At 36.0% G+C, this 25,542-nt stretch overlaps 1 long non-coding RNA gene across 1 annotated transcript; it reads right to left on the bottom strand.

Annotated features, from left to right (window-relative positions):
• Nucleotides 1-23,356: 23,356 nt before the first annotated feature.
• LOC149571924 (uncharacterized) lies at nt 23,357-25,238 on the bottom strand. The gene is made up of 4 exons (XR_016358805.1): nt 24,251-25,238; nt 24,079-24,159; nt 23,702-23,979; nt 23,357-23,561 (listed from the first exon to the last, which is right to left on the bottom strand). It is a non-coding gene; the product is annotated as an uncharacterized LOC149571924 (long non-coding RNA).
• Between the last annotated feature and the right edge of the window lie 304 nt (nt 25,239-25,542).

Raw genomic sequence — 25,542 nt, 5'->3', positions numbered from 1 at the left:
GTTTGTCTCATATATCTACCCTTTCTCAAATGATGACTTACCAAAGAGGTTGTAATAACTCTTCGAACAGCTCTATTATCCTTCTCTCTGCTATTTTTTCCAACGCTATTGAGAGCACTGAAAAGATTCTTCGCAATAATGGCATTTCTTTCCAACTTTTTATTGACACGAATTTTAAATTTGGAAAGCATAGGTCTCATCTTTTGCATCTTTAATAAGTACATGAAAAGCTGACATTGCTCTACCACTGTCTTGTTGCCGAAAAACATCTGATATAGTCTTGAAGCCCATAACCGAATGGATCTTTCTAATTTTTTTCCTTTCAAACAAGTCATAATCATTTCATCAATTTCAATTATCCATTTTGGTGTTTTAGAACCTTCATGTCAATTATAATTAGGAGATATGTAAGGTTATTGTGCATTGTCATGTTCGACATGGTCAATTATGCAATTTGGATTATGACTTGGTGGCATTTCTTCTTCAAAATTTTCAATCTCTACATTTTCAATTTCTACATTATCATTTTCAATAGGTACATTTTCATTCCCCAACTGTACATTTTCATTATCTGACTCTATGATTTCACATTCTATTAATTCATCGTCAACTTGATTGATATTTAGCATACCTTGTCTTTTTTTTCGGTGTTTCATTTTGTCCTTTTCCCTATATGTCGCAATGTCTTCATTGGATATCTTCCTTTTACATTTATTCTTTCGACGACTGCTGCTCCCCATTCAGATGAAAAATTCGAACACCTAAGGTTATATTTTCGAATTCTTTTCGATTGGTTGGGCCCCAAAACGCGACTTTTTACAAATTCCGTGAAAAAAGAGGTAAACAAGTAATGTTGTTGGGTCTGTAGGGACAGTCAAATATTTGAAATTGATGCCAGTAAAATCGAATATCCGATATAACAAAATGACTTTTGGGGGGAAAACTTGCTAAGATTTCCCTCCTTTGCCACAATAATATTAATATTATGAAAATATTTGGAGGCAAACAACTTTAATTTATAACTAAGTTAATAGTATATTAGTATTAGTATAAAATATCAATAATATTAATATATAATAGTATTAATATACCTATAGTATCAATATTATTATTATACCTATAATAGTATTAATATTATTAATATAGATATAATAGTGTAAATATATAGTGTTTATTTATATTAAGCTACAATATATAGTATTAATATATATTATTATTATAGCTATAATAGTATTATTATTATTACTATACATATAATAATATTAATATTTAGTGTTTATTTATATTATAATTATTATCCTAAAATAGTATAAATAATATATCCTAAAATATTACATTATATATACTAAATTATTACGTTATTATATAGATATATTAATAACATACATATTAATATAATAATATTTATAATATATATTATATTTAATAAAAATATTACGTTGTTATATATATTATATTATTATACATATTAATATAATAATATTTAATACAAAGAGGGTCGTCGTTTAATGGGTCGTCGTTTTATATTATTACCCTATGACCCCTTTTGACCCATATGAACGATTCGAATATGTCCCTAGGCATCTTAGGACCCCTAAGGACATATGTCGTCGTTTAATGAGTCAAAGGGGGTCATAGGTCACCTTATGACCCCCTTTGACCCATATGAATGATTCGAATATGTCCCTAGGGGTCCTAGGACCCCTAGGGACATATGTCGTCGTTTAATGGATCAAAAAGGGTCATAGGTCACCTTATGACCCCCTTTGACCCATATAACCCATTCAAATATGTCCCTTGGGGTCCGAGGACCCCTAGGAACATATGTCATCATTTAATGGGTCAAAGGGGGTCATAGGTCACCATATGAACTCCTTTGACCCATATGAACGATTCGACTATGTCCCTAGGGGTCCTAGGACCCCTAGGGACATATGTCGTCGTTTAATGGGTCAAAGAGGATCATAGGTCACCCTATGACCCCCTTTGACCCATATTACCCATTCAAATATGTCCCTAGGGGTCCTAGGACCCCTAGAGACATATATCGTCGTTTAATGGGTCAAAGAGGGTCATAGGGTGACCTATGACCCCCTTTGACCCATATTACCCTTTCGAATATGTCCCTAGGGGTCCTAGGACCCCTAGGGACATATATCGTCATTTAATGGGTCAAAGGGGGTCATAAGTCACCCTATGACCTCCTTTGACCCATATGAACGATTTGACTATGTCCCTAGGGGTACTAGGACCCCTAGGGACATATGTCGTTGTTTAATGGGTCAAAGGGGGTCATAGGTCACCCTATGACCTCCTTTGACCCATATGAACGATTCGACTATGTCCCTAGGGCTCCTAGGACCCCTAGGGACATATGTCATCGTTTAATGGGTCAAAGAGGGTCATAGGTCACCCTATGATCCCCTTTGACCCATATTACCCATTCGAATATGTCCCTAGGGGTCCCGACATATATCGTCGTTTAATGGGTCAAAGAGGGTCATAGGTCACCCTATGACCCCCTCTGACCCATATGAACGATTTGAATATGTCCCTAGCCCTAGGGACATATGTCATCATTTAATGGGTCAAAGGGGGTCATAGGTCACCCTATGACCTCCTTTAACCCATATGAACGATTCAACTATGTCCCTAGGGGTCCTAAGACCCCTAGGGACATATGTCATCGTTTAATGGGTCAAAGAGGGTCATAGGTCACCCTATGACCCCATTTGACTCATATGAACGATTCAAATATGTCCTTAGGGGTCCTAGGACCCCTAGGGACATATGTCATCGTTTAACGGGTCAAAGGGGGTCATAGGTCATCCTATGACTCCCTTTGACCCATATGAATAATTCGACTATGTCCCTGGGGGTCCTAGAACCCCTAGGGACATATGTCATCATTTAATGGATCAAAGGGTGATTTGACTATGTCTCTAGGGGTCCTAGGACCCTAGGGACATATGTGGTCATTTAATGGGTCAAAGAGGGTCATAGGTCACCCTATGACCCCCTTTGACCCATATGAACAATTTGAATATGTCCCTAGGGGTCCGAGGACCCCTAGGGACATATGTCATCATTTAATGGGTCAAAGAGGATCATAGGTTACCATATGACCCAATTTGACCCATATTACCCATTCGAATATGTCCCTAGGGGTCCTAGGGACATATGTCATCGTTTAATGGGTCAAACCTATGACCCCCTTTGACCCATATTACCCATTCGAATATGTCCCTAGGGATCCGAGGACCCCTAGGGACATATGTCGTCATTTAATGGCTCAAAGAGGGTCATAGGTCACCCTATGACCCCTTTTGACCCATATTACCCATTCGAATATGTCCTTAGGGGTCCTAGGACCCCTAGAGACATATATCGTCGTTTAATGGGTTAGAGAGGGTCATAGGTCACCCTATGACCCCCTTTGACCCATATTACCCATTCGAATATGTCCCTAGGGGTCATAGGACCCATAGAGACATATATCATCGTTTAATGGGTTAAGAGGGTCATAGGTCACCCTATGACCCCCTTTGACCCATATGAATGATTCGAATATGTCCCTAGGGGTCCTAGAACCCCTAGGGACATATGTCGTCGTTTAATGGGTCAAACCTATGACCCCATTTGACCCATATTACCCATTTGAATATGTCCCTAGGGGTCCTAGGATCCTTAGGGACATATGTTGTCGTTTAATGGGTCAAAGGGGGTCATAGGTCACCCTATGACCCCCTTTGACCCATATGAACGATTCAAATATGTCCCTAGGGGTCCTAGGAACCTTAGGGACATATGTCATCATTTTATGGGTCAAAGGGGGTCATAAGACTCCCTTTGACCCATATGAACGATTCAAATATGTCCCTAGGGGTTCTAGGACCCCTAGGGACATATGTCGTCGTTTAATGGGTCAAAAGGGGTCATAGGTCACCCTATGACCCCCTTTGACCCATATGAATGATTCGAATATGTCCCTAAGGGTTCGAGGACCCCTAGGGACATATGTCGTCGTTTAATGGGTCAAAGAGGGTCATAGGTTACCCTATGACCCCATTTGACCCATATTACCCATTCGAATATGTCCGTAGGGGTCCTAGGACCTCTAGGGACATATGTCGTCGTTTAATGGGTCAAAGGGGGTCATAGGTCACCCTATGACCCTCTTTGACCCATATGAATGATTCGAATATGTCCCTAGGGGTCCGAGGACCCCTAGGGACATATGTCATCGTTTAATGGGTCAAAGGGGGTCATAGGTCACCCTATGACCCCCTTTGACCAATATGAATGATTTGAATATGTTCCTAGGGGTCCGAGGACCCCTAGGGACATATGTCGTCGTTTAATGGGTCAAAGAGAGTCATAGGTCACCCTATGACCCCCTTTGACCCATATTACCCATTCGAATATGTCTCAAGGGGTCTGAGGACCCCTAGGGACATATATCATCATTTAATGGGTCAAAGAGGACCTATGACCCCTTTTGACCCATATTACCCATTCAAATATGTCCCTAGGGGTCATAGGACCCCTAGAGACATATATCGTCGTTTAATGGGTCATAGAGGGTCATAGGTCACCCTATGACCCCCTTTGACCCATATTACCCATTTGAATATGTCCCTAGGGGTCCTAGGACCCCTATAGACATATATCATCATTTAATGGGTCAAAGACGGTCATAGGTCACCCTATGACCCCCTTTGACCCATATGAATGATTTGACTATGTTCCTAGGGGTCGTAGGACCCGTAGAGACATATGTCGTCGTTTAATGGGTCAAAGGGGGTCATAGGTCACCCGATGACCCCCTTTGACCCATATGAATGATTAGAATATGTCCTTAGGAGTCTTAGGACCCCTAGGGACATATGTCATCATTTAATGGGTCAAAGAGGGTCATAGGTCACCCTATGACCCCCTTTGACCCATATTACCCATTTGACTATGTCCCTGGGGGTCTTAGGACCCCTAGGGACATATGTCGTCATTTAATGTGTGAAAGGGTGTCATAGGTCACCCTATGACCCCCTTTGACCCATATGAACGATTTGACTATGTCCCTAGGGGTCCTAGGACCCCTAGGGACATATGTCATCGTTTAATGGGTCAAAAAGGGTCATAGGTCACCCTATGACCCCCTTTGACCCATATTACTCATTCGAATATGCCCCTAGGGGTCCAAGGACCCTTAGGGACATATGTCGTCATTTAATGGGTCAAATAGGGTCATAGGTCACCCTATGACCCCCTTTGACCCATATTACCCATTCAAATATGTCCCTAGGGGTCCTAGAGACATATCGTCGTTTAATGGGTCAGAGAGAGTCATAGGTCACCCTATGACCCCCTTTGACCCATATTACTCATTTGAATATGTCCCAAGGGGTCCTAGGACCCCTAGAGACATATATCGTCGTTTAATGGGTCAAAGAGGGTCATAGGTCACCCTGTGGCCCCCTTTGACCCATATGAACGATTCGGATATGTCCCTAGGGGTCCTAGGACCCCTAAGGACATATGTCATTGTTTAATGGGTCAAAGGGGGTCATAGGTCACCCTATGACTTCCTTTGACCCATATGAACGATTTGACTATGTCCTTAGGGGTCCTAGGACCCCTAGGGACATATGTCATCATTTAATGGGTTAAAGAGGGTCATAGGTCACCCTATGAACCCCCTTTGACTCATATGAACAATTCAAATTTGTCCTTAGGGGTCCTAGGACCCCTAGGGACATATGTCATCATTTAATGGGTCAAAGGGGGTCATAGGTCACCCTATGACCCCCTTTGACCCATATGAACGATTTGAATATGTCCCTACGGGTCCTAGGACCGCTAGGGAGATATGTCGTCATTTAATGGGTCAAAGAGGGTCATAGGTCACCCTGTGACCCCCTTTGACCCATATTACCCATTCAAATATGTCCCTAAGGGTCCTAGGACCCCTAGAGACATATCGTCGTTTAATGGGTCAGAGAGAGTCATAGGTCACCCTATGACCCCCTTTGACCCATATTACTCATTTGAATATGTCTCAAGGGGTCCTAGGACCCCTAGAGACATATATCATCGTTTAATGGGTCAAAGAGGGTCATAGGTCACCCTGTGGCCCCCTTTGACCCATATGAACGATTCGAATATGTCCCTAGGGGTCCTAGGACCCCTAAGGACATATGTCATTGTTTAATGGGTCAAAGGGGGTCATAGGTCACCCTATGACTTCCTTTGACCCATATGAACGATTTGACTATGTCCTTAGGGGTCCTAGGACCCCTAGGGACATATGTCATCATTTAATAGGTTAAAGAGGGTCATAGGTCACCCTATGAACCCCCTTTGACTCATATGAACAATTCAAATTTGTCCTTAGGGGTCCTAGGACCCCTAGGGACATATGTCATCATTTAATGGGTCAAAGGGGGTCATAGGTCACCCTATGACCCCCTTTGACCCATATGAACGATTTGAATATGTCCCTACGGGTCCTAGGACCGCTAGGGAGATATGTCGTCGTTTAATGGGTCAAAGAGGGTCATAGGTCACCCTGTGACCCCCTTTGACCCATATTACCCATTCAAATATGTCCTTTGGGGTCTGAGGACCCCTAGGGACATATGTCATCATTTAATGGGTCAAAGGGGGTCATAGGTCACCCTATGACCCCCTTTGACCCATATGAACGATTTGACTGTCCCTAGGGGTCCTAGGGACATATGTCATCATTTAATGGGTCAAAGGGGGTCACAGGTCACCCTATGACCTCCTTTGACCCATATGAACAATTCGACTATGTCCCTAGGCTTCCTAGGACCCCTAGGGACATATGTCATCGTTTAATGGATTAGAGAGGGTCATAGGGTGACCTAGGACCCCCTTTGACCTATAATACCCATTCGAATATGTCCTTAAGGGTCCTAGGATCCCTATAGACATATATCGTCGTTTAATGGGTCAAAGAGGGTCATAGGTCACCCTATGACCCCCTTTGATCCATATGAACGATTGGAATATATCCCTAGGGGTCCGAGGACCCCTAGGGACATATGTCGTCGTTTAATGAGTCAAAGAGGGTCATAAGTCACCCTATGACCCCCTTTGACCCATATTACCCATTCGAATATGTCCCTAGGGGTTCGAGGACCCCTAGGGACATATGTCATCATTTAATGGGTCAAAGAGGGTCATAGGTCACCCTATGACCCCCTTTGACCCATATTACCCATTCGAATATGTCCCTAGGGGTCCTAAGACCCCTACTGACATATATCGTCGTTTAATGGGTCAGAGAGGGTCATAGGTCACCCTATGACCCCCTTTGACCCATATTACCCATTCGAATATGTCCCTAGGGGTCCTAAGACTCCTAGAGACATATATCATCGTTTAATGGGTCAAAGAGGGTCATAGGTCACCTTATGACCCCCTTTGACCCATATGAACGATTCGACTATGTCCCTAGGGGTCGTAGGACCCGTAAGGACATATGTCGTCATTTAATGGGTCAAAGGAGGTCATAGGTCACCCTATGACCCCCTTTGACCCATATGAATAATTGGAATATGTCCCTAGGGGTCCTAGGATCCCTAGGGACTTATGTCATCGTTTAATGGGTCAAAGGGGGTCATAGGTCACCCTATGACCCCCTTTGACCCATATTACCCATTCAAATATGTTCCTAGGGGTCCTAGGACCCCTAGGGACATATGTCGTTGTTTAATGGGTCAAAGGGGCTCATAGGTCGCTCTATGACCCCCTTTGACCCATATGAACGATTCGACTATGTCCTTGGGGGTCCTAGGACCCCGAGGGACATATTTCATCATTTAATGGGTCAAAGAAGGTCATAGGTCACCCTATGACCCCCTTTGACCCATGTGAACGATTCGACTATGTCCCTAGGGGTCCTAGGACCCCTAGGGACATATGTCATCGTTTAATGGGTCAAAGAGGGTCATAGGTCACCCTATGACCCCCTTTGACCCATAATACCCATTCGAATATGTCCCTAGGGGTCTTAGGACCCCTAGAGACATATATCGTCGTTTAATGTGTCGAAGAGGGTCATAGTGACCTATGACCCCCTTTGACTCTTATATATTAATAATATACATATATATTAATAATATACATATTAATATAATAATATATATATATATACATATACATATTACATTATTATATTTAATGAAAATATTACGTTATTATATAGATATATTAATAACATACATATTAATATAATAATATTTATAATATATATTATATTTAATAAAAATATTACGTTGTTATATATATATATTATATTATTATACATATTAATATAATAATATATAATACAAATTTTATATATATATAAATTACGTTATTATATTTAGTAAAAATAATAATAATATATGTTATATTTATAGATTGTAATAAGATTAACATAAGATATTATTATATATTACTAGATTATATCTTGTATGTTTACATTACGTTATTATATATATATAATATATTAAAATATGCCTTTACATGTTAATATAAGTGAAATAATTTAAAAATAAAAAACTAGAACGTTTAAATCGAATTTCCCTCCAAAATTTGAAAATTTTTTGAATTTGACTACCGAGCCATATCGGATATCCGATGTCAAATCGGATATCCAATTTCGAATCGGATATCCGATCAAGCTTGGTATTTACCAAGCCTGCCCGGTCAACCCCAAAGACGTGTTTATAGAGAGTTTTAGTGATACTCAGACTTCAGCTAGCCGTCTGACAATGTTATTTTGATCGAAATTGAATGAAACGAAATGGGTTTTTTAATATCGCTCTCTAGATTCCATCAATATAATTTCTATCAAATTCTGAGTTCAATAAATATTTATTAGTTAATTATCAATGAAAATTATTGTAAAGTGTCGATTGACATACTGAATGAAAAATAGTTATAACTTTCAAACGGTATAATATTTTTTAAATCTAAAAGTTGCATCACATTCTATACTTCGCCTAGTATAAGAAAAAAATAAAATAAAATAAATTTGATCAAATTTTCTATTAGTTAGGGTGGTCAGACATAGGACTTTTTTTAATCCAAAAAAGTTTTGGTAGAAAATTCATATTTAATTATTTATTTGGAATAAAAATATCAAAAAATATGCGTCACATCCGAGCATGAGTCTAGTTTTCATATCTATAATTATATTAAAAAAATATTATGATTTGATTTTGATTAAGGTGGTCAGACATACACCTACTTTTTATTTTCGCCCTGAAATTTTCTTAGTACTGCATTAAAATTCAAACTTTTGATCAATCAATTATTTTTTTCTCCTGATAAGGCCTAGTAGTTTAGAAGCTACATTCAATTTTCTACAAATTATTTTCTTACAACTTTTTGATATAAAGTCCATAACCACTTCAAAATTATGTGTCAAGTTGACATAAACCTGATTTGTTGATTTTTCACTACCACTTAAGGCTGTAGTTTGGTACACCATGATCTTGCACATACCCTTCATTTATTTCGGACAAATATCAATGGAACCAAAGATGAAGAGGCTCACCATTATGTTAGACTTTCTGATATTGTCTTGTGGGACCCATTTTCTTACGAGTAATGAAATCGATTGTTTTCCTTAACTTCTCTTCAGTTGCTAACCAAATATTTGTGTGCATCTTATGTCATGTCCAAAATACGAGGCAAAAACACACAATATTTTTTATTAAAAAAAAGTTTAATAAAACTACTATGTTGATATAGGGTTGACTACAACTTACATGACACATAGGGTTTTGATATAATTCCATATGTTTGTTTCACAAGCTAAACTACAGGTATTTTGAGAGACAGGTATAGGTTCCCCTAGCAATAACTTGACACTTTATTTCAGTGGTTTTAACAAATCGTGTAGGATTTAATCATTCGTTGTTTAATTGATTTCAACATTTATTTATATTATATTAATCCCTACACTAATTCTACCACTTTTATTTTCTTAATTAATACTTAAATATTCAAAAATGAAACACCAATTACCACTTAATTAAATGGATATAAATAACTAGAATACAAGATAATAACACGTTAAACCATAATCCTAATATAAAAGCAAACATATCTAAACATTTCATATAGTTTGATTTAAAACAATGATAACCTTACATGCTCCAAACATTATGTTTAATTAAACCTATAATCCATTAATTTTAACTTCTATTTTTTCACTTTTCAATTACCCAATACACAAACATGGTTTGTACTAACAACTAGGGGCCCATAACACTCTACTCTCTCCCTCTCCTCGTCATGAGGAGAGACTCTACACTACCAGAGTCCAACTGAAGTCCTCCTTCCATACATGACCACTTTTTCCCTATCCGAGGGTAAATAATGCCAACACAACCCTTGCAATTTCCCTCGAAAATCAAATGTAAAATATGAAGGAAAATATTTAAAGAAAATCCATTACAATCCCATCCCTAACATGTTCATCATACACACGAACACACATGCAAAAACCTACTTAAGAAATGAGACACAACATGAAGACATAAGCCTTAAGGATTCCTACCTTCACAATGGTTATGGCAAACTGAAATTTGAGAAGATCTATCCTTCCCTCTCCTTCAATCCCAACTTTACTCTCCAAATGTGGAGATTGGGTGAACAATCTTCCACCCTCAAATTTGCCACTAAATAGGCTCCTAACTCAACCACTTACAAAATGCAATAACTCCCCACTTGACCAAGGGCTTCTAGAGTCTTTTAACTCAATCATGTCATGAAGGAAAACTTCAAGGTGGAGTATAATCTTGTCAAACTCATGGTGAAACTCTAATTTTCTCACTAAAGCAAAAATGAGATATTTGGGTGTTCACAAAAGTCAACGAAAGGGGCTAAAGGGGTGGAAAATGTCCCCAACCCATACATGTACCCCCTAGGCACTTAGTTTTCATAATTTTTGGCCTCTAGAACTATTTAGTGACCTATTAAATTGCTTGAAATATTTGGACTTCCTAAAAATTCTAGAAATGCAAACTTATCACTAAACCCTGATTAGGGTAATTAATCCCAGTTACTAACTAATTAATATTAGGTCACTAACCTAGTCCAACTTAGCTTCTTAGGTTACTTGGCTAACCCTAATTATCATGTTGAAATGCATATATAAATCACAAGTGTCAAGTGACACTATAAGATCATTGTTACAAAACATTAACACTTAACGATTACATAATGATACACACATTCAATTTACGATACAAAAGAAATACGAAACAACGGGGTTTGCATCTTTCATTAGACTCAACCCTGGTTTTCACAAACTATACATAGGATCCAATTTTGATTCTCCGTTAGATTTTTCGGCTAATATTCCTGCACACTCATTTCACACATTAGTAGCTCGATAAAAATCACATGCATATATTCAAAACTTATCTGGATAATCACATAAATCAAAACATCAATCTTTCATATAAATAACTATTTATCTCATTTCTGCTCATATGTTTAACCATTTAAAAAATTGCATAATCAAGGTGTTAACCATATTCATAATCCTACAATCACTTACTATACTATATCATATGTATGCATGTTCATAAAACATTAAATAACATGATTAAACATCTCAAAGTATCACATGACATAAAATAACATAATAATGTCCATTCTATCTAACAATGTCTCAACATATTGAGTCATAATGTATCAAAATAACAATGTATCAGCTGTAATGTGATAGATTGGGGTGAGGCCTCACATCCTCCCCCACTAGGCATGAACTTCATCCTAGAGTTCATTAAAAAGATATGGATACTAGGATCTCATCTATGCTACATCCTCCCATGAATCCGTGAGCTCATCATAACAATCCCACTAGACCCTAACCTAGTCCAGTTCTCAGCCTTGAAGAGCTAAGGTCCGTCGAGTAACAATACAGATAGGCTCCAGTGCTAACTAGTCATATGACTCCACCTACAAGGCATTCCAATCTATAATGTGAGACTCATCATAAATGTATCCTCTAAGTATTGAAACATGAAACACATCATGGATGTGTGACAGGCTAAGTGGTAAGGCTAGACGGTATGCAATAGGTCCTATCTTCTCTATGATCTTGAATGGTCCAACAAATCGGGTTGCCAACTTAGAGCCCTTTTTGAAACGAACATAAAATAACATGATTAAACATCTCAAAGTAAAGCATCACACAACATAAAATAACATAATAATTTCTAGTCTATCTGACAATGTCTCAACATATCGAGTCATAATGTATCAAAATAACAATGTATTAGCTGTAATATGATGGGTCGGGGCAAGGCCTCACATCTTACCTATTGGGTTCCTTGTTCAGCTAAGCAATGAAGAGGCTATGGACATGACAAGGGCATTGTGTGTAGGGAAAGTGTTTAGTGAAAAAGTATCTAGAGGAGATCATCAACAACATAAGGCACCCAAATTTGGTGGCTCTTAAAGGTCTGTGTTTCCAGTGATGACAAAGAGGGGCACCATAGATTCTTGATTAATGATTTCATAGTGATTAATAGGAGTACAAATGAACACATTTTTTGGGAAAACAAGTGAAGTTTGAGTTGGGAGAAGAAGAAATTTGAGTTATGGTAGCCTCATTTTTTAAAAATTGTAAACTTTATGTCTTACATGTTCAATTATTTTTTTAATAGACAAGAGCCTACAACACAATGGTAAATTGTGAGCCTCTTATCAAAGAGGTCTTGGGTTCAAAACTACTCACACTTAATAAATAATAATAATTAATCTTGGCTTCGGCCTCTTACCAATATATATATATATATATATAATAAAAATTATTTATATATATTAATCTTTGATTTTCTTCATAGTTTACTAGTTAAATGCGCTAGACTACTTACATTTAAATTTATGTCTATTTGATAAATTCAGAAAGGTAAACTCACTCTAAATTGGTCTATTCTATCTTGATATTATTTATACTTAGTTTTTATTTAAAATATATTTTGAAAATAATATATGAATGAATAGAAATAGAACAAAGCTAGTTTTTTATGTATTATGTAAATATCAAATAAAATTTTAAAATATCAATCAAAATATATAGATTTCTTAAATTTTGTTAAATGTTCAATACAAAATAAATATATTTCTCAAAAAATGTAAAAGAAAAATTGATCTTTTATAATATTTAATTTTATTTAATATACATTAACTTATATACCATTTGAATTAAATCAATATGAAATATGAAATATAATTTATTGGAATTTATTTATATTTTTTTAATGCTATATAAATTTTGAACAATTATAATAATGAACATTTAAATTATATTTAATTATCATTATTTATTATACTAAATGCAAAGCTACCAATACTTTATAATAAATCCTTACACCAACAAATCTTAAATTTATTTATTTATTGCCTACATCAACATTCTTTTCATGCAATATATAAATTGATGTATTACAATCATAATACATATTTTTTTAATAAATTAGTTAAAAAATCTAAACGATTTTATGTTATATTTCTCTTTGTGAAATACCTAGATTATAAGCTAAGAGGTATATATGTAATTATAATTATCTTTAACCATCTTCTACAAAACTATATTATATGCATCATCAAAAGTGTCAATATTCAATATACATCATCAAAAGTGTTAATCAGCAGTTACAAATATTAATATGTGATTATACATTAATATCTATATAAAAAAAATGCAAATGGGACTTCCAAATAATTATGAGATATCCATTGCACACTAAAGTGTGATTGCCAGTTTTAGATTTGCTTTGAGTTTGTTATAAATAGCATGCAAAGATACATTTCATTTAACTTGTTTTACATGGTATTTTTTTTTTGCAAGCTTTGCCCAATTTTGGCATGGATGTTAATAACAACATGAAATAAATTGTTAACAAAATGAAACGATTTGGTTGAATCTTGGGGTAAGTCACTAGAAATGATTTTAATGAATCTTTTTTAGGTTCACATGTGTTATGGCCTATGTCGATCGAGAAGTGGTATTTTTTGAGCTTAGGGCATGCTTAGGCTTGTGATCCCAAATCCATCGAGTCACTAAGATGTGGCATCCAATGCATAGTTTGGTTATAATAAACGCAAGTATTTGATTAATTCCCTCTCCCTAAATTGAGAGTTTTGCCTATGTCAAACTTGTATTGTCCAGAACTCTGCATAGCTCTTAGTACATGCCTCTATTTAGCAGAGAACCAACTATCAAACATTTTATCTTAAAATATGCACCATCCTAGATCCTTACAATATCCAAAGTTCCCACTTTCCAAGATTGAAGAATGAAACTTCCAAAGAATGAGATGGTCAAAAGTTTTGAAGTGAACACTAACCCCATTACATAAAGCCTTAAAATGTAAGTGCCAAAATTTAAAAATAGATATACATTGAAGCAAAGAATGCGCCAAACTCAAAATAATGGAAATTGGAACTCAACATTTCTCAATAGGTTCCAGAGTGTGTGTGCTACAATAGTGAGAAAGGATAAAGTAATTCCAAAGTATAATTAGGCATATGTAATGGTAGCACATTACTTGAAGATCAAACATTTTACATTGGAGTCCATTCACCTCTCAGCCAATATATCAATTTGTGATCATAGACAACAAAGACCAAGGTGTGTTTCAACTAATGTCTAGCTAATTACAAATTAGTAAATTTAGGGAGAATGTTGAGATGTCATTTCAATAATTTCTTTGTGAGAAAATATGTTTAAGGTAGTTTTGAGTTCCTCTAAATTTTGGGACAAAGCCATTTGGTGAAATTGGGATATGTTGTATTATCTTAACCATAGAGTATGTGAAATTTATGCAAATGGAAGATCTTTTTTGCAATCAACAATGCTATGAAACAAGAAGAAAATTGACTTAAATCAAAAACTAGAATTAGAGTGCAAAAATATGAACATTGGGAAAGATTGTACACATGCTCAATCATAATTTTGCATCAAAACTATGGCATGATGGTGTAAGAAACATCTGAAATGGGTTTATTATCTTTTTTGAAGAGATGATCAATAATGGACCTAGCACTAAGACACACAAACTTGTAGGGAGTACCATGACGGTGATGTTTTTTGCTATGAAATTGATGAATAAAAAAACTTTGAACAAATTTGGTAGGACATAATTTTATAAGTTGTAATTTTGAGTAGCTAGCATGAATGGAAAATACATCTCAAGTTAGAGGGCACATTGATTTTATTGACCATGAATTATGAATAAAAGTCTCCTCTAACTTTAGCAAAGAAAAATGTCATTGGGATAAATTCAACATTAGAAAATTAAACTTGATGATGTAGGCGAGGGAAAGATAAATTTCTTCTCCAAACTAGTAGATACCAGTTCAAGCTAGGTTAACACTTGCATGGCATATATTTAAATGAGGTTAACTCTTGGAAATTATCTCATCAATGCTCCAAATGTTTTGAAGAAATTACACAACACTGTCGAGGGACATGTGGCAAGTTATTCTGAGGCTAAGTAAAAGGCACATGGAAACATATGTATATTAAAGAGATTTCCAAGTTTGAACGGTCCCAAAATTTTACTAGAATAGCAAGGGATCCCTACCACCACACAAATGGGTTCCCCTTAGTTGTTTTATGCATTTATAGAAGTGTGAATAAAATGCACTAATTTTTTTATTATAAATTTTTAATACTTTAAAACCCAAAAAAATGTGATTGCAAAATTAATCACTTAGTAGGAAGATAATTCAATCCAAATATCCCATTAATAGCGTTAATACTATTACTCGATTCATGTTTTGCTTAGCTCAAAAAAATATGGCTTTGATTACTATTTCTCCAACTCGAGGTTACTCCATGTCTCCATGCTTAATTTTAAGCAAAGACAGTATTCCAATGTAATTTTTGAAGTGAAGGGAAATGATAAATTGGAGTATTTCCCTAATTTAGTGGAATGAATAGGAATTGAATTAAGCATTCAAAAAATACAGGGGACTAAAAAGAAGTAGTAATTTCTTATTGGAAAAAAATGGCGTGGCCTCACAAATTTACTTCTCTCCTTTTTTTATTGTCTTATTTTTAGCGTGATTTTTTGTGTGAGAAAAAATTTTCTAATTTTATTTAAAATATAATTATAGATAAAATAAATAACCAAATTTCATAAGTATGGAGTCGCCAACTCCACAAAATATTGCTAAAAAAGTTGAGCATCCACTACAAGCCAAAATAAGTTTAATAGCCCAATGGGGACCTACCCTCAACATAGGGTCAATAGGAACTCAACATTCTGGACTCCTAGAATCTCATTCTTGTGTGTGGGATGTCATGGATTTTAGCATACCCAACTAACCTCTACTTTCTCCAAGGAGAAAGACATATCAATGACACCATGTTGAGTGTTCCAACAAGCCATTAATAAGGCAATCATCCTTGCTTGAGAATGTCAATGTAGAGGACATGTCGCCCGAGTTGGAAAATAAGGTTTGGATTGTGAAGGCACCCAAAACTAATAAAGATGCTGCCAATAGTGTAGATGCTAAAAGGATTAACATTGGAAGTGATTAGAAGGGGACACAAAGAAAAATGGTAGTGTGGAAATTATGGGTTTTGGTATTTTGTGGACATGGCAATGTTTAGAATGTGTGACTGCATTTGATGTCATCTAAATAACATTTTTAACAATAAATGCAATAAATTTATCACGTGGTAGAATTATACTCACATATATTCCAAATGAGGTAAGATAATGAATAAGCTTATGTGCACATGTTCAATTGAGTTAAATTGAAGATTGATAATGTGTAGTTATCTGGGTGACTTATTATTATTAATTTTAATTTATCATAAATTTCAAATATTATTTTGAATATTATTATAACAAATGACTAAAATATATGATTAACAAAAAGAGAGAAAAATAAACTATGCAACCCCTCACGAAAAAATCTAGATGGTTGTACTCTATATTTAGCATTTACAGATTAGAATATTCTATAAGTTTTTGTGGAAGTAAACACCTCACCATCCAGCTATTTGTATAATCTTTTTTTAATTTGATTGTTATTGTAAGTTAAAAATAATTGAGACTATGGAATTACATCTCTATCTATACACAATGAATATGTCAATTTGTCATCATTCTTTAAAAGCTAAACTACAAATATGATGTTCTATACATAATTTTTTTAAACATATACATAGTATTTGAAATATTTCAAAAATAAAAGTACTTCTCATGAACAAATCAAATCGTATTCTCTGAGATATTACCTTACAAATTGAAACTAAAGTCACACAATGATGCACAATCAAGAAAGATATATGGTAAGTCTTTTACAATATTCATATTTTTATTATTTTTAATCGATTTCATAAATATCCACTCTTGATAAAATAAGGCTTTGCTAGCTTAAATGTTAAACTTAAAACTAGCAAGTGATATCATCTTAATTTGGGTACACCAACTATAAATTCTTAGATGCCTAGATGTAAAATAAGATTTTTGAGAACCCCAACAAAGAAAACAACAAATGTCATCCAATTTTATTAGTTTTTTAGCAAATTTCATCAAATAGTCATCCCTTATATCAAACAAGACTCTTAACTATCTAGAAAAACAATACAACCACTTTTTTTATTAGATTATATAAATTAAAACAAAAACTACTACAAAACAAAATAATAATATAAAAGAACCCAAATAGAAAAAATAAGTCAATACACCTTTACAAACAAAACACTATGTGCTTCTAAACAAAGTGCATTTGACCAGTCAACACACCTTTACTCTTCAAACAATTTAGTGCAGCTACACAACAAAATAATGATTAAATTATGCAATCTTCCTATTGACATTTATAGTGATGTTGTCTAACTTCCAAAAGAACTCTTGCTATGTACATACCAATGAAAAATGTCAATAAAAAACCTATGGATTCAAATAGGTCTTGCAAATAAATCAATTAGGAGGTTGTAGATATTGTGTATACACTTAGTTGTAAACCCGCAAAACTGCCTCTATATGCGGTTGTTTGATTTTATAATTACAATGTTCCACCTTGGAACCAAGATGACCCAAAAAATTTACCTATATGCCTTAGTAATCATAGAAAAATACCACTATCCATTTCATGTGTACTCCCCATACATAAATCCTAAGGATTGACACTTCAAAAAATAAAAATTGGTATTGGTAACATAAAACGACAAGATTTGACTTTTATGACTATATCAAGAGTTAAATAACTAGACAACCTTCATATAGAACCATCATTCTTGTTTGATTGATATCCAATGATGAAAAACAATCCATATACATCAAGAAAAAGGAAGAGTCTCAATTGCAACAACTCTCACTATAGTGCAGAAAGGTACAAAATCTTATTCTTTCCCTTATTATATATGACTCTACATGTGTTTCCTTCATCACTTTTTAATTGAGTACATTTAAGCACTTCAATTATACACACATCAAAATTGAGGCCTTTGCAGTCATATTCCAATTGTTGATTGGTGTAGTTCAGCATTATCATAGGGCAGACTCTTGATTCAATAGTATGCAGGTTCTTTTGGTTGGTTGAGGAAGGGTCCATAGGTGATAGATCAAATTGTGCTACAACGAGAGACTCATCAAAAATGCATTCATTCCAGAGCTCTGAGTCTAGTACATGGACCATTTGGACACGACAACTAGCTTTCTTTTGTCCTAGTTATTTTTAGTGTGATTGGGATCACTGTGAGTTGAGTGAGTGGGTGGACACATGGGCTCCACATTATCTTACTCCATTGTCTATCATACCCTCTATCATAAATGATGACATGTAAAGTTCACTTGAGCATAACCATCTATCAGATCTTCTTCAACCAGAACATGTCTTTGCATTGGTTGCACCACAGGGAAATGATGAGAAATCAGGTTATTGGTTAGCACATTGTGTAATAGGTAAACAAAAGCTTGCACAACTGATCACTAATGATGATGGATTCACATATCCTACTAGTTCAATGGTTGTCGTTGGAACATGGATGCAGACATACATGCTTAAAAGGAATGGAATTCCTGCATTCGAAGACTATCATAAGCATAGAACAATTCTCATATATTTGCATCTTATTATAGAAACAAATGTAAAGTTGTTGAAGCATCAAGGAAGACCAAAAGTAAAAGAACTTTTTATTATTACTAATGCTAATCATGAAGCCCTATTGGAGACCCTAAAACAAAGAGAGGACCCTACTAGAACACTCGACTAGGTATATTTACTTCTTATGTTATTTTGTTCATAATGATTCGGTGAACTGATGATTATCTTGTTTAATACAATAAGTTACTAATTTTTTTTATGATAGTGGAATGTAGGTAAATCATGAAGAGTAGCCATGCATGAAGATAAAAAATTAAATAAGGAGCAGAATGAAGAAAAATCTATTCTATTTTTGACACTACAATTTTTGACAATACTTTTATTGACACTACGATTTTTGGCACTACTATTTTTGACACTATAATTTTTGGTAGTTGTGTATTGATGTAATAATGATGAAACACTTGAGATATTGTAAATGTAAACTTGTTGATTTAATATAAGAAACAAAGATGGGAGGGACCTAAAAAATGATGATTTTAATACATACTAACACCAAACTTGCACTATGCCCAATGACAAAAGCTTGAGAGAGGTAAAAAATAATATTTTTACTTAATACTAACCATAGTGACACCCTTTTTCTAGCCACAAAGGGCCTCCCTTGTCCACAACCACCCTGTATCGAAGAGTCTCCAAGGTGCTTTAAGTGTGTGTCAAGGTCAATCTTCTGAGGGTCTTAACTTGGAGCTCATGGGGGCTATCAAAGAAATGTTGAATGCTATAGGATGTTCATGGTGAGGCCTAAAATAACCTATCTCATTTCTGAGAGATCACATTATGTTTCGATTCGGCACAACAATCTCACTTGATACCAAAACTCGCAGTGTGCCTCAATTTATAGGTGCATCACAATGTAGCTTTGAAACCGTTGATCTTGGCATCATATCATCAGCACCATTAACTCTGGATGGGTGGGTGAATCCTAGTGACACCCTTTTTCTGACTGTGGAGAGCCTCCATCATTCGCGGCCACCTTGTACTGAAGAGTCTTTAAGGTGCTCTAAGTGTGTATCGAGGTTAATCTTCCGAGGGTCGTAACTCAGAGCTTGTGAGGGCTATGTGAGTTCTATCAATGAAACATCAAATGTTACATGACAATCATGCCAAGGCCTAAAATAACCTATCTCATTTTTGAGAGATCACATTCTATTTGGATTTAGCACAACGATCTCGCTCGATGCCAAAACTCACAGTGTGCCTCAGTTCATAGGTGCATCATAGCGTAACTTTGAAACTGCTAATCTTGGCATTAAATTTTTAGTGCCATTAGCTCCAAATGGGTGGGTGAACCCCAGTGACACCCTTGTTCTAGCCATGGAGAGCCTCCATCATCCGCGGCCACCACGTACCGAAGACTCTCTAAGGTGCTCTAAGTGTGTGTCGAGGTTGCTCTTTTGAGGGTCGTAACTCAAAGCTCGTGAGGGCTATCGATGAAATGTTGAATGCTACATGATGGTCATGCTGAGGCCTAAAATGACCTATCTCATTTTTGAGAGATTATATTTCGTTTGGATTCGGCACAATGATCTCACTCGATGCCAAAACTCATAGTGTGCCTCAGTTCATAGGTGCATCACAGTGTAACTTTGAAACTACTGATCTTGGCATCAAATTGTTAGTGCCATTAGTTCCAGATGGATGGGTGAACCCTAGTGACACCCTTGTTTTTGCCGAGGAGAGCCTCCATTGTTTGTGGACACCCCGTACCGAAGAGTCTCCAAAGTGCTCTAAGTACGTATTGAGGTCAATCTTTCGAGGGTCGTAACTCAGAGCTTATGAGGGCCATTGATGAAATATTGAATGCTACATGACGTTCATGTCAAGGCCTAAAATAACCTATCTCATTTTTGAGAGATCACATTTTTTTTGAATTTGACACAGTGATCTCACTTGATGCCAAAACTCGTAGTGTGTCTCAGTTCATAGGTGCATCACAGCGTAACTTTGAAATCGTTGATCTTGACATTGAATCATTAGCGCCATTAGCTCCAGATGGGTGGCTAAACCCTAGTGAAACCATTGTTCTAGCTGCAGAGAGCCTCCATCGTCTGTGACCAGCATGTACCGAAGAGTCTCCAAGGTACTCTAAGTGTGTATCGAGGTCGATCTTTTGAGGGTTTTAACTCAGAGCTCATGAGGGCTATCAATTAAATGTTAAATGCTACATGATGGTCATGTCAAGGCCTAAAATAACCTATCTCATTTTTGAGAGATCACATTCCATTTGGATCTGACACTACAATTTTGTTCGATGTCAAAACTCATAGTGTGCCTGAGTTCATTAGTACATCATAGCATAACTTTGAAACCATTGATCTTGGCATCGAATCGTCAGTTCCATTAGATCCAGATGGGTGGTTTAAACCTAGTTACACCATTGTTATGGCCGTGGAGAGCCTCCATCGTCTGCAACCACCTCGTATCAAAGAGTCTCCAAGGTGCTCTAAGTGCATATCGAGGTTAATCTTCTAAGGGTCATAACTCGAAGCTCATGAGGGCTATTGATAAAACATCAAATTTTACATGGCATTCATGCCAAGGCCTAAAATAACCTATCTCATTTTTGAGAGGTCACATTCCATTTGGATTCGGCATAGCAATCTCGCTCATTGCCAAAACTCGCAGTGTGCCTTAGTTCATAGGTGCATCATAGTGTAACTTTGAAACCAAGAGATCTTGGCATCAAATTGTTAGAGCCATTAGCTCCGGATGGGTACGTGAAACCTAGTGACACCCTTTTTCTTACTGTAGAGAGCCTTCATTGTCCATGGCCACCCCATACTGAAGAGTCTCCAAGGTGCTCTAAGTGCGTGTCGAGGTCAATTTTTTGAGGGTCGTAACTTGGAGCTCATGAGGGCTATCAATGAAATGTCAAATGCTACATGATGGTCATGCCAAGGCCTAAAATAACCTATCTCATTTTTGAGAGATCACATTTTTTTTGGATTTGGCACAATGATCTCACTTGATGCCAAAACTCGTAATGTGCCTCATTTCATAGGTGCATCACAATGTAACTTTGAAACCGTTGATCTTGGCATCGAATCGTCAATGCCATCAACTCTGGATGGGTAGGTGAACCTTATTGACACCCTTTTTGCAGCTGCGGAGAGCCTCCATCATTTGTGGCCACCCTAGTGCAGGAGCACCTAGGTAGTCTAGTTTGTACCTAGTGTTTCTTTCTTGTCATTTTGGCTTGTAGTTAAGCTAGCCACATCACTAGTGGTTTAATAAGACCTATTAGGTCCTTAGGTAAGGTTAACTTAGTTGCTAAGTGGGTTTTTGCTCCTAGGTTATTGTTATGCCTATAAGTTGCTCAATAGGGGTTAGGTTGACCAAAGTGGTAGAAAAGTTGACCAAGGGTCAAAAATAATCTTGGAATGTCTAAATCAACCTAATAGGACCCCTTACCAAGTTTGGTGAACTCGTCTAATTCAAAATTTTAAGTTATAGCAAAAATTGCTCAAAATTGCAAAAGTTGAAAATGGGTGCAAAGAGTTAGTTGGGGGTTTGAGCACAACCATAAAAGGTTGGAAACACCTATATAAGGTGTGAAATGACCTTGCTATGACTGTGATTTTAATGTGCTAACAACAACATCTAGTTGAAATTTGTTCAAGAGATATTGATTTTTAGTTATTGTAGAGCTATTGGTTGATCCAAACTCATACATATCAATGTCATGATGCTGATGGAAGCCTTGAGTATTTCTTGCATTGACAAAATGTCATGTGGGCTTGGTAAGTCGAATGTGTAGTAAAGTCTCATAATAACACTTGTTCTCATTTTTCTTTATAAAGTTGATGTACCAGGGTGAAGGAGGTGGATTGCAGAGATTATTTCAAATTAAACATATATGATAGCATTTCAAATTAAAAATTGCATCAAAATTTGATAATAAAGGTTGTTAAAATTTTATTCACAAATTATTGCATTTGAATCGAATATAACAAACATGATCAAAATTAATGATATTTCATAAACATGAACAATACACATGATCCAAAATAAATTGAACAATACTATACTAAATTAATATGTATATCATTGTGCACATAAATGGCAAAAATAATTTTTTTTTTTAAATGTATCCATAGACAAATTACACGAATATATATATATATATATATATATATATATATATATATATATATATATTAGAGTTCATGTATTCATAGACAAATTACACAAATTATATCAAAATACATAGATCCATATACAAAATGTGGTTGATCATGCCATCAGAATGTGTATAATATCAATGTTGTTGTAAACAATGTGGCATATGCCATCTCAAAATGCCTCATGACGTATCCTATGACAACTATACTATCCTAGGTTGGTGGTGGATGATCAAAATGAAGCCTCTTCACTGCACTAGGTGGATTGGATGCCTCCTACATAAACAAAAAAGGAAAACCCAAAGTTAGACCTCTAAATTTATATGATTCTATGTATCTAACATTGAATTACTCAAATGCATAATGATCCTTTTTTTTAATGAATATTTATAGTATTAAACTTTCATCATAAATACCTCTCTCGTCGACCTCATGTGCCAATTAGGAGTCCTCTTATATGTCCTTGACAATGCTTGAACCTCATTGATTGTGGTTTGTGTATGTTCAAGTATGTTTTTTAGATGAATCTATAACTTAACCTGTAACATTATAATTCATAGCATGCTAAATTTATAACATATAATCAAGAATTCAAACTACAACTTACCTATGTTGACTCCTCCTCAGGATATAATGGTTGCATCAACAAAGATACAAAACTCTATCGTCCAACCTCCTGTGCACTAGATGTTTCCTATGAGATACAAAATACTAGTTGTAATATCATGAAAATCAGTTTTGAATTTACTTATGAAGATAAAGAAAATAAAAAATAAATGATACTTATACATACGACGGGGCTTTCAGTGTGAATGGAAATGCCATAGCATCTACGATGTGGAATCTGCATGGACTCATCACCAGTAGCCATGCCCTATACAATAAAGAATGTAATTAAATTTCATTACCACAAAATTTTTACAAGAATGCATCGATATTTGATCAAATAGAAAGCACCTAATTACCTTTCCCTTGTTAATGGGTCCTGCCTCATCCCCCACACTCTGTCCCCCACTAACAGGTGATACCTACAAGAAAAAAGAAAGATTAGAAACCATATATGCTACAATATCAAATAGAAAAAATAATGATAACACAACATAATGTACTGTAGATGTCTCAAGGTCAAATGAAATAGCCGAGAGCATGACATTATCAACCTATTTGAGGTCCTCCTCGGTCATCAACTAAATAGGAATGAAGATCACACACATGTATAAGTCAATATGGGTTACAAATTAAAATTACTCTATTATAAAGATTAACTTTAAATCGCATATGTTGTAACAAAAAAATGTATACATCGACACAAAAGGAATCCATGCCTCTGCATGCCCCTCCTTTCTCGCATCAAGGTGTGTAGCCTCTATATGCGTGTCTGATGTATCCTCGTCAAATACAAAATGATACTTAGAAAGATCACTTATGGGACCCAAACAAATATTCTTGCACGTTATGCAAGTATGGGGCACACAAACATGTGATGAGCTTGTCGATGATGGACTCGTGCCAACATCATCATCATGGGGAGGCAACACTAACCTAGCCTAGGATATCAATAGGCTACTCAATCTATGGATGGCTCTAATAGTTTGAGAGCTAGCCTCTGCAATGATATTAGGATGCTACACTTGAGGAGGGGGGAGACATCAATAGGGGGGACAAAAGCGCCAGCTTTCTTCCACTGGGCAAAGGTTCTATCTTGAGGAGCACCTCCTCCTACACCCATGTTGGGCTTCATGCTCTAATAGTTCACCTTGAGGCCTAACACAAATTCTGCATACAATTTTCTAAGGAAATAAAATGGCACCTCTAAATTGTTGTGTGGAGGGATGTCAAAAACCATCCACCAACGATCTCAAAAGTTTGCATGCATAGCCTCATTTGTGCACCATTTAATTGATAGTTTGGGCTTTGTGCATTCGACTTGTTTACCAATTTTTGGGTCCGCAAGAAGGGCAACCAAATCATCTTTACTTATATCTAGGGCTACAACCTCATCATAGTCCAACCCATCATCAAATGTGGCATGCATTTCATCATGCCAGCAAAGAGCAACATTTTGTTCATTGGTAAGTGTTTCAATATTATCCACTATGGTGTTTAATGTGGATAACATAGGAGCCAATGCAGGTATAGTATTATATGTGGTTCGCAAAACCCTGAATTCGACAAGATTTTCAAATATCAAATCTTCAATTCAAGGAGGGTTTTGAGGGGGTAGGGGATCGTTTGGTGGACGATTTTGAGGGGCACT

The sequence above is a fragment of the Cupressus sempervirens genome, chromosome 2 (assembly GCF_028749045.1).
Source record: "Cupressus sempervirens isolate cs-2001-9-10 chromosome 2, ASM2874904v1, whole genome shotgun sequence".
Taxonomy (NCBI): Eukaryota; Viridiplantae; Streptophyta; class Pinopsida; order Cupressales; family Cupressaceae; genus Cupressus; species Cupressus sempervirens.
Note: the sequence above shows the minus strand (reverse complement) of the source record. Positions and strands in the feature narration are given on the sequence as shown.